At 45.8% G+C, this 13,045-nt stretch overlaps 1 protein-coding gene and 1 long non-coding RNA gene across 3 annotated transcripts in view; one reads left to right on the top strand and one right to left on the bottom strand.

The window, feature by feature from the left end:
• The window catches only part of CA5A (carbonic anhydrase 5A), a 312,741-nt gene that overhangs the window by 205,300 nt on the left and 94,396 nt on the right, over window positions 1-13,045 (top strand). The gene's annotated exons all lie outside the window — the stretch shown is intronic.
• Window positions 11,539-13,045, bottom strand: part of LOC138267632 (uncharacterized) — a 193,552-nt gene continuing 192,045 nt past the window's right edge. Inside the window, exon 5 of the long non-coding RNA XR_011199835.1 lies at window positions 11,539-11,667. This is a non-coding gene — a long non-coding RNA (uncharacterized lncRNA). The remainder of the gene's footprint in view (window positions 11,668-13,045) is intronic.

Raw genomic sequence — 13,045 nt, 5'->3', positions numbered from 1 at the left:
ACGCCTGCATGGGCCACACTCACCAAGATCACCAGACAACACGAGCTAAACATAGCCTCCTACGCCAACTGATCTTCTCCCTGTCCGAAGACACTATGCAAGCCAAGAGGAATTTCCACAACGGGTTGAGAGCAGTCTCCTCCTGGATGGAGTGCTGCTGCCTCTAGCTCAACTCAGACAAGACAGAGATCCTTGTGATCGGCTCCACCCCTTCTCCCTGGAACTACTCTTGGTGGCCCACCGCACTGGGTAAGGCCCTCCCCGCCCCCACGGACCATGCATGCAACCTGGGCATCATCCTGGACTCCACTCTATCGATGACCTGCCAAGTTAACACTATCTCCTCAAGCTTCCACACCCTCAGTTTCCTGCGGAAGATCTTCAAATGGGTTGCCCCCTCCCCTCCCCCCCAACATGAGGAAGACAGTCACCCACGCACTCATCACTAGCAAACTGGACTATGGCAACGCACTATATGCCGGCATTACAAAGAAAATTCAGTCAAGACTACGAGTCCAAAATTCAGTAGCAGGACTCACCCTGGACATCCGCTGACACAGTTGAATTTCCTCCCACCTCAGAGACCGGCACTAGCTCACACTCAACAGGCGCATCATATACAAACTCCTGATCCACACCTTCAAGGCACTGCACAACATAAGACCAGCATACCTCAACCACCTCCTCACCTTCTACGTACCCAACAGACATCTCAGTTCCTCTCAACTCGCCCTTGCAGCCGTCCCCAAGATCCAGAAAAGTGCAGCAGGAAGAAGATCCTTCTCCTACCTAACAGCCTGTACATTGAAGACACTTCCTCTCAAGCTCAGGCAGAGTGCATCACTGAAGCAGTTCAGGATGGACCACAAGACCTGGCTCTTCGACTCAGCAGCACGCCTTCATTCAGTGCCTTGAGACCCTATGGGTGATTAGCCACGCTTTACAAACCCTTGATTGATTGATTGATAGTTCAACTCATGAAGAGTTCATTCAAACCCATTCACAAAGCACACCTCCTATTGCTCACGTGGAAGGTTGCCTTATTACTAGCACTCACTCCGACCAGGAAGGTAGAGAAGATATAGGCTTTCTCAACTCAAGAACCTTCTTGCGCCTCACAGGCAATTTAGTACATTTCAGAACCAATTCAAAGATTTATTACCAAGGTTCCTTTGGATCTTGCCTCAATGATACTATAATATTTCTGACTTTCTTCCCAAATCCAATACCACCACCTGAGAGGTCTATTCATGAACTAGGTTTCAGATGTTATCTAAAATTCTACTTACATAGCACTAAACAACTCATGAGAAATGACCAACTGCAGGACTCATATAGACACACTCGTAAGGGTGCTCCAGTCACGATGACAACTATCACTCAATGAATTTCAGCTGCAATCCAGTTCTACCAGTCAGACAAGCAAGCCCCTCACAGAGAAAATCAGGGTGCACTCAACTAGGGCAGTTTCCACCTCCACTACATTGTTTGCGAACGTGCCTCTGGAGAAGATATGTCGTGCTGCGACTTGGAAAAGTGTGCATATAATTCATGCAGCATAATGACCTGGAATCAGCACAGCGCAGTGATGCAGCAGTTGGGCAGGTTTTACTACATCACTTACTACAATTTCGGGGTGATCAGTCTGGGTGGGGGTGGGGGGTGTTGTGGTTAGCCCAAAAAAAAAAGGGGGGGTCCCAAAACACATTTTCCCATTCATTTTTCCTTGGTGGTTTTGAACAGCGATAGTGCTGAAACTACTGGATGGAATTACATTAGATTTGGCTGAAAAGTAGGTCCTAGTTGAGAAAGCGATCTTGTTGGTTTGGTGTAAATCCATTCAGTAGTTTTTGAGAAACTAAGGAGAAAAAAATTGTGTATATATAGGGACGAGAAGGATTCGCTACCCCTCCCGAACTCGTGGAATAATCTACCCTACCCTACAGCCAGAAAGTGTTGGTAGCCATCTTGCGACTCTGTAGCCGAGTCCTTTAAAAAAAAAAAAAAAAATAGTGTAAAAGAAAGAAAAGGGGCCAGGGTACAGACACCCCTGGTGCCCTGGTGGTGTGGTCTCATAAGCCCCCACCCCCAGGTGAAAAAGCACAAAAAAAAAACACAATTGGCTGGAGTCGCAGTGGATCCACAGATCTGCCGTAAAATTTAAATATAAACAAAAAAACTAAAAGGGCCTCTTCTAAAATGAATTAAAAAACATGCAGGGACCACGGGGGAACCTTTGAAGGCTCCACTGTGGTCTCAGATAGCCTAAAAAGGGCTTTTAAAAAAAAAGTGAATAGCCCAGTGTAAAGGTCACAGCCACGGTTCAAGTCTAGCTGGACTTATTTCCCTAATTTTATTTATTTTTTGTTTTCTTTTTAAGTAAAAATGTTTGAGGATCATACTGAAAGGTGATCGTACTCTTCTTTGTTTTTTTTTTTGTTTTTTTTTAATAAATACATTTTTCTTTTCAATTTGTGCAGAAATATCCCAATCTAAGTATAGCATACATCAAAGCCTAAAAAACTTGCTCTCTCCCTCCCTTTCAATATTTCTCCCACTCACGCATCCTCTCAAAGCCTCAGGCACCCACTCACACCCTCACGCACCCACTCACAGACCCACTCAAACTCAGTCCCACTCACAGCCTTATGCACCCACTCACAGACTTGCGCCACGCACTGCTAATTACCCCACAATTTACGGCGCTTTTGACATCTTTGAAAACATCATTGATGATACCACTGTAATATCTGCAGTAAAATTTGTGACGAAAAAACTGTGCATGGCGAAGGTGCGGGTTAGTTACCTTAAGGCATGAGTTATAGTTACGTAAGATAACTCTAAGTATAACTGGTGAATTTCTATGGTTTCGTATGTTTAAAATGTGAGCCTAACTATAACGTCTCTGTAACCTTTGGTTTTTAAAGTGAATTTCTATCTTTTTTTGTTTTTTTTTAAATTCTATTTTCTAACTATAATGTCCCTGTAACCTTTGTTTCTGTGTGTGTGTTTGTATATTAATTAAATTGCATATGAATCTTTTATATATTTTCTACCCACCATACACTGTTTGCGCTAATACTATTCTGATTCAAGCATGTGAATATATGAAAGATCCAATACTGGAGAAGAAAATAAGATACTTACCTGTAACTGCAGTTCTCCATTATTGGGATCTTTCATAGATCCACATGCAACCCACCCTCCTCCCCGGAGAGGCTCCCCTTACAGCTCTAAATTATTTATTCCCACTGTAGGAAAGTAATCTCTTTTTAGCATGGTTACCCTCTCTTTTTGCCTGATGTCAGTCTACTCTGACTCTGTTCACTGGGATCCTGCTAACCAGGACCCCAGTGACTCTGCTCTCTCTCTCTAAATTTGGTTGTTGGGACTTCACACACCCCACATTTGGCATACTGGTGCCCACATACAAGTCCCTACTATATAGTACTTATGTACCCACGGCATTCGTGCACCAGGGGTTCCCCATGGGCTGCAACATGTATTGTGCCATCCATTGGAGCCCATGTAAAATGTTCCAGGCCTACCATTGATGCTTGCTAGAAAAGATGCATGCACCCTTTCACTTCAGATCACTCCCCCAGGTAAGTGACTCCTGTGGTAGGCCTTCCTACCCCAGAGGGCAGGGTGCAGGTACCTGTGTATGAGGGCACCCCTGAAGGAGGAGAGGTGCTCCTATAAATTCCAGCTCCATTTTCCTGGACTTACTGGTGCGGGGACGCCATTTTAGTATACTAGGCATAGATCACCTATGTCCAGCTACATAATGGTAACTCCGAACCTGGGCATGTTTGCTATCAAAAATGTCAGAATGATACCCCTATACTGTTGCCATGTTTGGTTGTATGATTCCATGCTCTCTGGGAGCTCCTTAGAGAACCCTCAGCATTGCTCCTACCAGCTTTCTGGGGGTTTCCAGGCAGCCCACACTGCTTCCAGCCCTCAGATACGTTTCTGCCCTCCTGCTGCTTGACCAGCTCAAGTCCAGGAAGCCAGAAAAAAAAGATTTCCTTTAGTAGAGGGAGGTAACCCTTTGGGAATAGGTGTTAAATGGCTCTGGAGGGGTAGCCTGCCCAACCCACTGGGATGCTTTGAAGGGCACTGTTGGAAACAGCCTTTTTGCAGGGTCAGCCCCAGTCTTTTCGCCTCCTTCCTCCTATTTTTCTGCCCTTTTTTTGTTGGCTTTAGGACTCTGGGCACTTTACCACTGCTAACCAGTGCTAAAGTGCATATGCTCTCTGTGTGAAGTGCATTGTTGATTGGTGGTTCCATGATTGGCATATTTGATTTACTGGTAAGTGCACTAGAGGTGCCCAGGGCCTGTAAATCAAATGCTACTAGTGGGCCTGCAGCACTCGTTGTGCCACCCACATTAGTAGCACTGTAAACATGGCTCAGACCTGCCACTGTAGTGTCTGTGTGCGCAGTTTTAAATGTCAATTAGACTATCCCTCTCATAGGTTAACATGGGGGCTGCCTTTAAATATCCTTAAAGCGCAGATTCCCTTTGATAGCAGATACACATTTGGAGTTTAGGGACTCTGAACTCACAATTTGAAAATACATCTTTTAGTGACGTTGGTTTTTAAATCGTCTGTTTGAAAATGCCACTTTTAGAAAATAGGCATTTTCTTGCTTATACTATTCCGTGACTCTGCCTGTTTGGGGATTGTCTGTCTGGGTCAGTTTGACAGTTGGGCTGTTTTGTACCTCTCTAGACAGTGACACAAAAGGGGGCGGGTGTAGCCTGCTTATCCTGATGAGCCATCTGAGCTATAGAGGAGGGAGGAGTGGTCGTTCACACCTGTAAGGACTGTGCCTGCCCTCACACAATGCACTCTCCGACCCCCTGGTGTGCATCTGGGGCCTGGCCTGGACAAGGAAGGATCTTGCAAACACTTGAGACTTTGCCTTGAAGTTTGCCAACTTCAAAGGCAGAACTGGATATAAGAAGACCCAAAAGCCCAGACTTTTAGGATCTTTCTGGGATAAAGAGGAACCTCTGCCCGGGAGAAGAGCTGAAGAACTGAAGGAGGAGTACTGTCCCTTTGCTGGAGTGGCCTGCAGTTGCTGCTTCTGCTTGAAAAGAGTGCAAAGGGTGAACTTTGCTGTGAGTCCTGCTTGAGAAAATTCTCCAAGGGCCTGGACTAGAGCCTGCCTCCTGTTGGAAGTCTCAGGGACACCAAAGACTTCAGTTTCCTTGACCTGCAGCACTGGGAACTGTGTGTTTTGTGCTGTTCAAGAGGAGAAACCACCACGACACAGCTGGCCGGCACTGCCACCTGCTGACGCCACTCGGAGTTGCATTGCCCTGCTTCGCACCACGGCCCTGGCCTCCCCGACGCCATCATCAGACGACTTCACTGAGCCACTGCGACATCTGGGCCCTGCACTCCGGCATTGCCTGCTCACACCGCAGCCTGGGTGTATCCCCAACGACGACGCACCTGCTGACACCGGCGCCAGCACCATCGACTCCTGTGTCGTCACCAAGCATCCTTCCTGCACCGTGGCCTGTGGACACCGCTCGAGAGGGTCACAAAGCACCGTCCTATCCCGCACTGCTGACTTGGGCCTACTGATAATAGTGCTTCTGCAACAATGACGATGCTGCCTGCACCTTGACCTGTGGACACCGCACATCGCACCACCCCGCTTCACACCACAGCCCTAGTCTTACCAACGCCACTGGACGCAGTCACCGAGCCGCTGCCTGCACCATGACCTGTGGGCACCGCACGTCACATCATTCTGCTTCGCACTGCAGCCCCAATGCCATCCAAGCCGGCGCATCTGACTTCATCAGCCTGGAGTTTGAACCGCAACGAGTGTGACCTCAAGGGCCCGACGACTCCTGCACTGACTCTGTAACCGACACCGCAACGCCGCTCTCCGGAGCCCACCACGTGGATCACGACGCCCTGCAAATCCAAGGTACTGTTTGTGGGTCTTCCCGACACCGTAGATGGCCCTCAGCGCCGCGGCCGGCCTGAATTGTTGGTTTGTTGATCACGATGCAGTGATAGCCCCAGGTGGAGCTATCGACTTCAAGGAACTGTATTTTTGAGTAAATCTTGCAGAATTCATATTTTTATTACTGTATGTTGGGGTTTTAACGTATTTGGTCTTGTTTTATATAGATAAATATTGGCTTTTTTTTCTAAAACTGGTGTGGTGTCCGTTTGTAGTGTCTTCACTTATTACTGTGTGTTATGTGCAAATGCTTAACACATTGCTTCTGAGATGAGCCGGACTGCTTGTGCCAAGCTACCAAGGGGGTTAGCAGGGGTTATCTGAGCGGGTTTTACCCTTATCCTGACTAGAGTGAGGATCCCTACTTGGAAAGGGTGCAAACTGACTGCCAACTAGGGACCCCATTTCTAACAGGCACATTTGGTGCCCTCCTTGCTTAAACCAGTCTACACCGGTTAGGGCCTCCAGTCCCTGCTCTGATGCACAAATTGGACAATGGAAAGGGGAGTAACCACTCCCCTGTTCATCACCACCACAGGGGTGGTGCCCAGAGCTCCTCCAGGTGGCCACTTGATTCGGCCATCTTAAATCCAAGGTAAGCAGAGGCCTCTGGGAGCATCTGAGTGGCCAGGTCAGGTAGGTGATGTCCCAGCCCCTCTTGATAGACGGTCATCTCGCTAGGTGACCATTCCCCCTTCCAGGACTATTTAGGGTCTCCCTCTTGGGTGGGTCCTCAGATTCGATGTGCAAAACTCCAGCAGGCCTCCTCTGCAATGTTTACTTCTGGCCACTGGAACAAAAAGTGGACTCCACAGGAACCTGCAATCTGCTGCTACAGTGACGAGACTGCTTTGCAACATTGTTTCTCCGGCTCGTTCCAGCAACTGCAACATTTCCCCGGAAGTGCATCCTCGGAGGGTGGCAAGTCTTCAGTCTGCACTGAGAAGCAAGAAGGAATCTCCCTTGGAGTGAAGGTGTCACTCCCCTACATCTGCAGGCACCAACTGGAACGATGACCGGCTGCATGGATTTTCTTTCTTCCTGAGCTGCGTGGATCCTGCATCACGGGGGGTGGTCTGGAGTGGTCTACTTGGTCCTCTCTACCAGCTGCCCAACTTTGGAGACGGTAAGTCCTTCGGTCTCCACCCAGGACAGTACCCCGTGCACCATGTCTCTTGTAGCTACCAAGGCTTGTTGGCTTCTCCTCCAAGGGATCTTCAGGCTCTTTGTAGCCCCAGCACTCTTCCCTGTGGCGCAAATCCCTCTGCCTGTTTCTCCTGTGACGCGGGACTCCTTCCCAGGTGTGCTGTGTGGGCTTCACTACGACTCCTGTGCTTGCTACCTGTGGGTCATCTGTGGGGGCTGCCTCCTCTTCTTATGACTCACCTGGTCGCTGAGGGTCACCCGTGGCTCTCCTCTGTGGATTGAGTCCCCCTGGACCTTGCTGGTCCCCAGCAGCTCCACTTTTCATTCACAGCATTTGCCTTTGCCAAGACTTATTGGTGGAGTTCCCACACCACAGACCAACTGCAATTCTTCACCCAGCGTGGGACGTGGACTGCATCACTCAGGAACTCTTCAACCGCCCCAGGGCTGCATTGCTGCCCGTCTTTGTATCACTGTCAACCAGATCCTGTATCCACAGACTGGTGGGTAGTGGCTCCTGCCACCACCAGAAACTCCAAGGTGAACTGAACTTGGCCCCCTTCTTTTCCAGGTCTTCCTCTTCCAGGATCCACCTTGTGTTTCTTGCAGTCTTGTCTGAGTCTTGCAATATCCTTCTCCGAAGCCCTTCTTGTGGGTTTGGGGAGAACCAGTTATTTACCAGCTACTTACTTATCTCTTTTCTCCTAGCTGCTTGGGGCACTCTGGTACTTACCTTGTGGGTACAACAGGTGGTAGCATTGGAGATGATCTTGCCCTTGGACATCATCTTCTCTTCTCTTTTTCTCTGTTGTGCCTTTGATGCCCCAGAGACAGCTTCCTGAGGCGTCAACACTAGTGTCCTACTCAGGTGCCATGCCTGGCTTGGTATGTCGTACTTTAGCCAGAGGTTCAACACCATCTCCTCAATGTGCCCTTCTATTAGTGGCCCAATGTGATGAGATGCTGGAGAAGATAAAGAATGACACGGACATCGCAAAATCAATGTGTACCTTCGATACTTTGGTTTGAAGAGCTGTCTTTGGGAGGGAGCAGCCTAAAGGGGGGCCAGGTAGTGGCTCCTGCCTCCACAGGACACTCCAAGGTGAACTGAACTTGGTCCCCTTCTTTTCCAGGTCTTCCTCTTCCAGGCTCCACCTTGTGTTTCTTGCAGTCTTGTCTGAGTCTTGCTATATCCTTCTCTAAAGTCCTTCTGGTGGGTTTGGAGAGAACCAGTTACAAATCCATCCCTCATGCCAGACAGCAACAGTCTTTCTTTCAACATACGGGCAGGGGGGACGTTCACAGATTGATGGCTCACACAGGCCAGTCGTGGATCTCGGTCCCAAAAGTGTGAAGGAATTTGCAACTGGGGGTAAAAATGAAGTTGACATCCTCCGATTGATTTGTGGCAACAGTGCAAATGCATTAAACATAATATATTATGGATGAAGGGTGGCTTAAGTTGAAATTAGGAAAAATATTTCATCATTTTTTGTTTGATGAATACTAGTTTCTGAAGCTGTGTACATTGTTTAGAGGTCCAAATCATTGAAATTTCTAAATTTAGGCTCCCCACTTTCCAGTAAAGATTCAGTGGGGGTTCCCATATTCCAGTAAAGATTGTTGGGGTCCACAAAAGCCAAAGGTTAAGAACCACTGCCCTAACTAATGGGGTGAAGGTTCCTGGGGATACTCACTCTGTGCATTTACAAGATGGCGGATGTTTTTGGCCACACTAAATTTAGGGGGTGAATTTGGCAGACATACAAGGGTTATCCTAGTGTCCTCCTACATCCCTCTATGACCAAGAAACCCCAAGGCAGAAAACTGGTAGAACAAAGCAGAGGTTATCAACATCCAGATACTGGAAACACAGTTGTTTTGGCATTCAGCTCTCACTCTTTGAAGTGCAACCTAAGTGTTAATTGTAAAATGCCAGCAAAGCTGTCAAGCAGGATTTGACACTACAGCAGGATTTGATGCTGTGATGTCAACAAGAGAGGCCCTCTGTGATTGGGACTGGCTGAAGAAACAAAAGAACCATGCAAGGCCTGGGTGTTCGCTACAGATCGTTTGCGTTTCTTGACTCTTCAGGCCAACAGTGGGCATGGTGGACACTGGAAGATCAAATTTACTATTCTATCTCCAGTCCTAGAATATTTGGAGAAAGAGTAACTCTACCCCAATAGTCCAGGAGGTCTGTTTACTATTCTAACTCCAGTTTTTGAAAATTTGGGGAAAGAACACTTGTACCCCCCCCCCCCCCCCCCCCCCCCCCCCATCCCCCAAAATAGCTCAGGAGGCTTATTTACTATTCTAACTCCAGCCCTGGAATATTTGGGGAAAGTTAAAGATTCCCCAACTATTTTTAGGAAGGGTCAAATGAAGAAGTAATTTTGAATGGGAGAAAGTGCTGTCCTCCGGACGCAGATCAGGGCAGAAAACTAGGAATACCTATGCTACATCAGCTTGTGACAGGGTAGGCCTCTTTAAAGTTAGTCACGTTCTTTGGCCCAGCTCACATGCCATCCTGTCAAGGGCACAATAACTTCCCACACCCAAGGCCTTTTTGTCCCTATCCTGGGAACATGTCCACACCTCTTTCATGTCTATTAAACTGCTAATTACTAGCTAGCAGAATTGGGAGAGCAAAATGCAGATTTAGCGTTCATAGACTTCAGTCAGGGAAAAGGGAAGACAACTTTTGATTCTACCATTAAATTTGATTTTAGATAACTATTAACAAATCTTTGAACTATTTATCTAACTGCTTCCAATTCTAAATTAGCCTCATTAAATGTGATCATGTAATCCAGTGACTTTCTATGGAGAAGCCAGTCTCACTAAAAATAAAAATAGTTTTTTGGGCATTTTTCACTGTAAGTACTTGTGAAGCTGTGAACTTTTACATGTCCTACTTTTAAATACCATGCACTCTTCCTTATGGGCAGTAAGGCCTGCTTAGGGCGGTACTTACTACAAGTAAAGGCTTAGGCCTGTCAAAGAGTTAGTTTGAATTTGCTGTTTAAAACTGTACAGCCAGCCTACAAAGGGTAGGCGTAGATACATGTTTTACAGTGTCACTGCAGTGGATGCCACAGTGAGTGCTGCAGTCCACTGGTAGCATTTAATTTACTGGCCTTAGGTACACTTGGTAATATATACCTTTTAGGTGATTTAAATAAACAGCTGTATACCAATTTTATCATGTTGCAAAGAAGAGCACAATCACTTTACTACTGGTTAGCAGGAGTAAAGTTCACAGGTTCTTTAGCCAGCAACAATAGGATTCAGCAAAAAGGCAAAATGCTGAGGTAACCCTGCAGAAAAGGAACATTTCTAACACTGTTCATCCTGTGACTCAAAAACCTACTTTAAACAAAAGTAACTTGCAAACGTCCGAGCGTAACACTAGCTGGCAGCAGTATGCAAAGCATGTGAATCTACAGCACTTTATGCTAAGAACAGATCCTTGCAAGGTACGTAACATTTTCCCTAACCTCCATTATCACTTTCTTTACTTAAACTTTTTGAGAGCTTTAATTTTCACCACCCTAGCTATGTGTGTAAAACCTTAAACTATAACTTATGTAAAGGACCTGGAGTAAAGTTTGATTCTGGTCCTACTCTAACCAGATAAATGCAGTAGCTGGCTCTTACTATTTACAGCTTCAAGCTTTAATGCAGATATTTCATCTGTTTTCCTTTACACATGAAATATAAATTTTAAATGTTTTTATTGCAGGACTACTACTATGAATCATAGCTTGATGGGCTGTTCTGCTTAGCTTCAAACTAAGAGGGAACAAAGCTAAAGAATGCAGCACTCTTCGTCTTAGTAATTAATTTATTAAGGCACTTTGCAGATCTCAAAGAAAAACACACAAAAATATGAACATGGGCATTTAACTTGAATGCACTAAAACACGTATAGATACCAAAATAATCACAGCAGTTAAACAACGATAGGCAGAAAAAGTGCAATACATCAACAATGAATATGTAATATGTATGCAGTGAATATATATATATATATATATATACACAACAAAGTTAGATAATTAAGAATTAAAATGTGTCACCATGGGGTTTGAATCAGTCATCCTTGCCAACGTCAAGCTGTGGAACCCTAGAAAGTTGAGAAGGGGGAGAAACACTCCCCAGTGGGATTTGGTTCTGAGCAGTGCGCCCACCCTCAAAATGAGTTTCTTCCATCTCAGCGCTAAGCTTCCCCACCTTCTATACCTTAAACAAACCCAAGAGGAAGATTCTGGTAACCTCCCCCCTCCCTTCAAATAAGTTGTGAAATTCAAGCGCTGGCTGTACTTGGTCTGTGTCTAAAACACGCAAAGGAACTGGCCAGGCCGCAATGCTAATTCCTGAGAGAGAGAGACGTACCTTTCTCTGCTGTAAACATTCTCATCCTGGTACACTCTGATCACCTCCGCATCCCCCACGATATGTTCTCGGCTCTGACGAGTGAAAACGTGTTCAGTTTAGAAAACAAGCTGTGCATGGGGAAAATACCTGCACACAAAATGGAGTTTGTGGTTAAATACAGATAGCATTGAATGCCACCCTTTTACCAGTGACTCTCATAACATACTGGTCTAAAAGTAACCCTTTTCAGTCTAAACATTGTAATTGGGTTAGGTACACAGAAACATAGCGTTATTATAATACAAATCACTATGAGTACTCCACTTAAAATAATGCTTAATTGCCCAAAATCAGGCAGCCAGCTAAATAACCAATCCCACCACCCTTGCTCAACTTCATGTCTTAATCCTTTCACCAATTCATGAAAGCATCAATATGGGATTGGCTAAATTTAGAGTGGTCTGACAGGTTAAAGCAGCACTTAGCCTCAAATTCTGAGCAGCCATGATCCTACTTCAAGAGCAAGTAGTCAGTGGCTGTCCTGTTTTGCAATGCAGTTTTTGTAGTGCCTTGTATATCAAATAGTAATTCAGCCAATGTGATGGATGTGTGATTGATGTTCTTAACCATCAAACATGCTAACTTGTTAATAACTTGAATATTATAAACAGCTATTTATGGAACTCCTACTACAAAAATACTTAAGCTCACATATTCTGATTTAGATAATAACTGAATTTCAGAGTCACAGTCGTCGCTTAATTGAACTGTTTCCCTTGGATAGCAAGTATGTACAGAGTGAAATGTAAACATCACGAGTCCTAACCGCGTAAAAGCACACAGTCGACTTGTTAGAAATGTACGTATTGGTGGTATTTCCACAAGAGAACGACTACCCCAGTGGTAGTTTAATGTGCTTGATGTGGCTAGTAGCAGTCACAATGTGTCGGCAAGACTTGCTATTATTCATATTTTTACAAGTTGTATTATTTCTATGCTGACACAGTACTCGTTACCACGGGAGCGCTTGAGGAGACCTTGTTGTAGCTTCAAGGCGCATTTGAGCACATTTTCCGATTTTGGAAGTATCACAAATTAAGTTGTAGCAGCCATCACAGTAGTAATATTGTAAGTAATCACCTGGGTCAAGTTATCTCATTTTTCATCCGTTACCGCTTGATAAAACCTACAATACTCGCAGGGAGTAAAGTGTGACAACATGTAACTTTCTTAAACTGCTGCATCTTTGTTGGTGGCATTAATGATTAGCTGGAAAATGCAGGCAGGAGTCCGTATGGCGACCAAACAGGTTGAAATTTCATCAACAGTACTCTTCATATTTGTCATGGGGAAATCCTGCCTGTTGAGAGCACGGCTCGTGCCAGATGGGTCCAAAGGTTTTCAGTCAAATGTGTTGGTCGGTCAATTACTTCGGGACTTGGGGCTTTCGGTCCCTCCCGACCCTACACACATGGATACTGACCACGTGGTATAAGCAACGCAATGACCCCTTGGTGAATGATGT

The sequence above is a fragment of the Pleurodeles waltl genome, chromosome 12 (assembly GCF_031143425.1).
Source record: "Pleurodeles waltl isolate 20211129_DDA chromosome 12, aPleWal1.hap1.20221129, whole genome shotgun sequence".
Classification (NCBI taxonomy): Eukaryota; Metazoa; Chordata; class Amphibia; order Caudata; family Salamandridae; genus Pleurodeles; species Pleurodeles waltl.
Note: the sequence above shows the minus strand (reverse complement) of the source record. Positions and strands in the feature narration are given on the sequence as shown.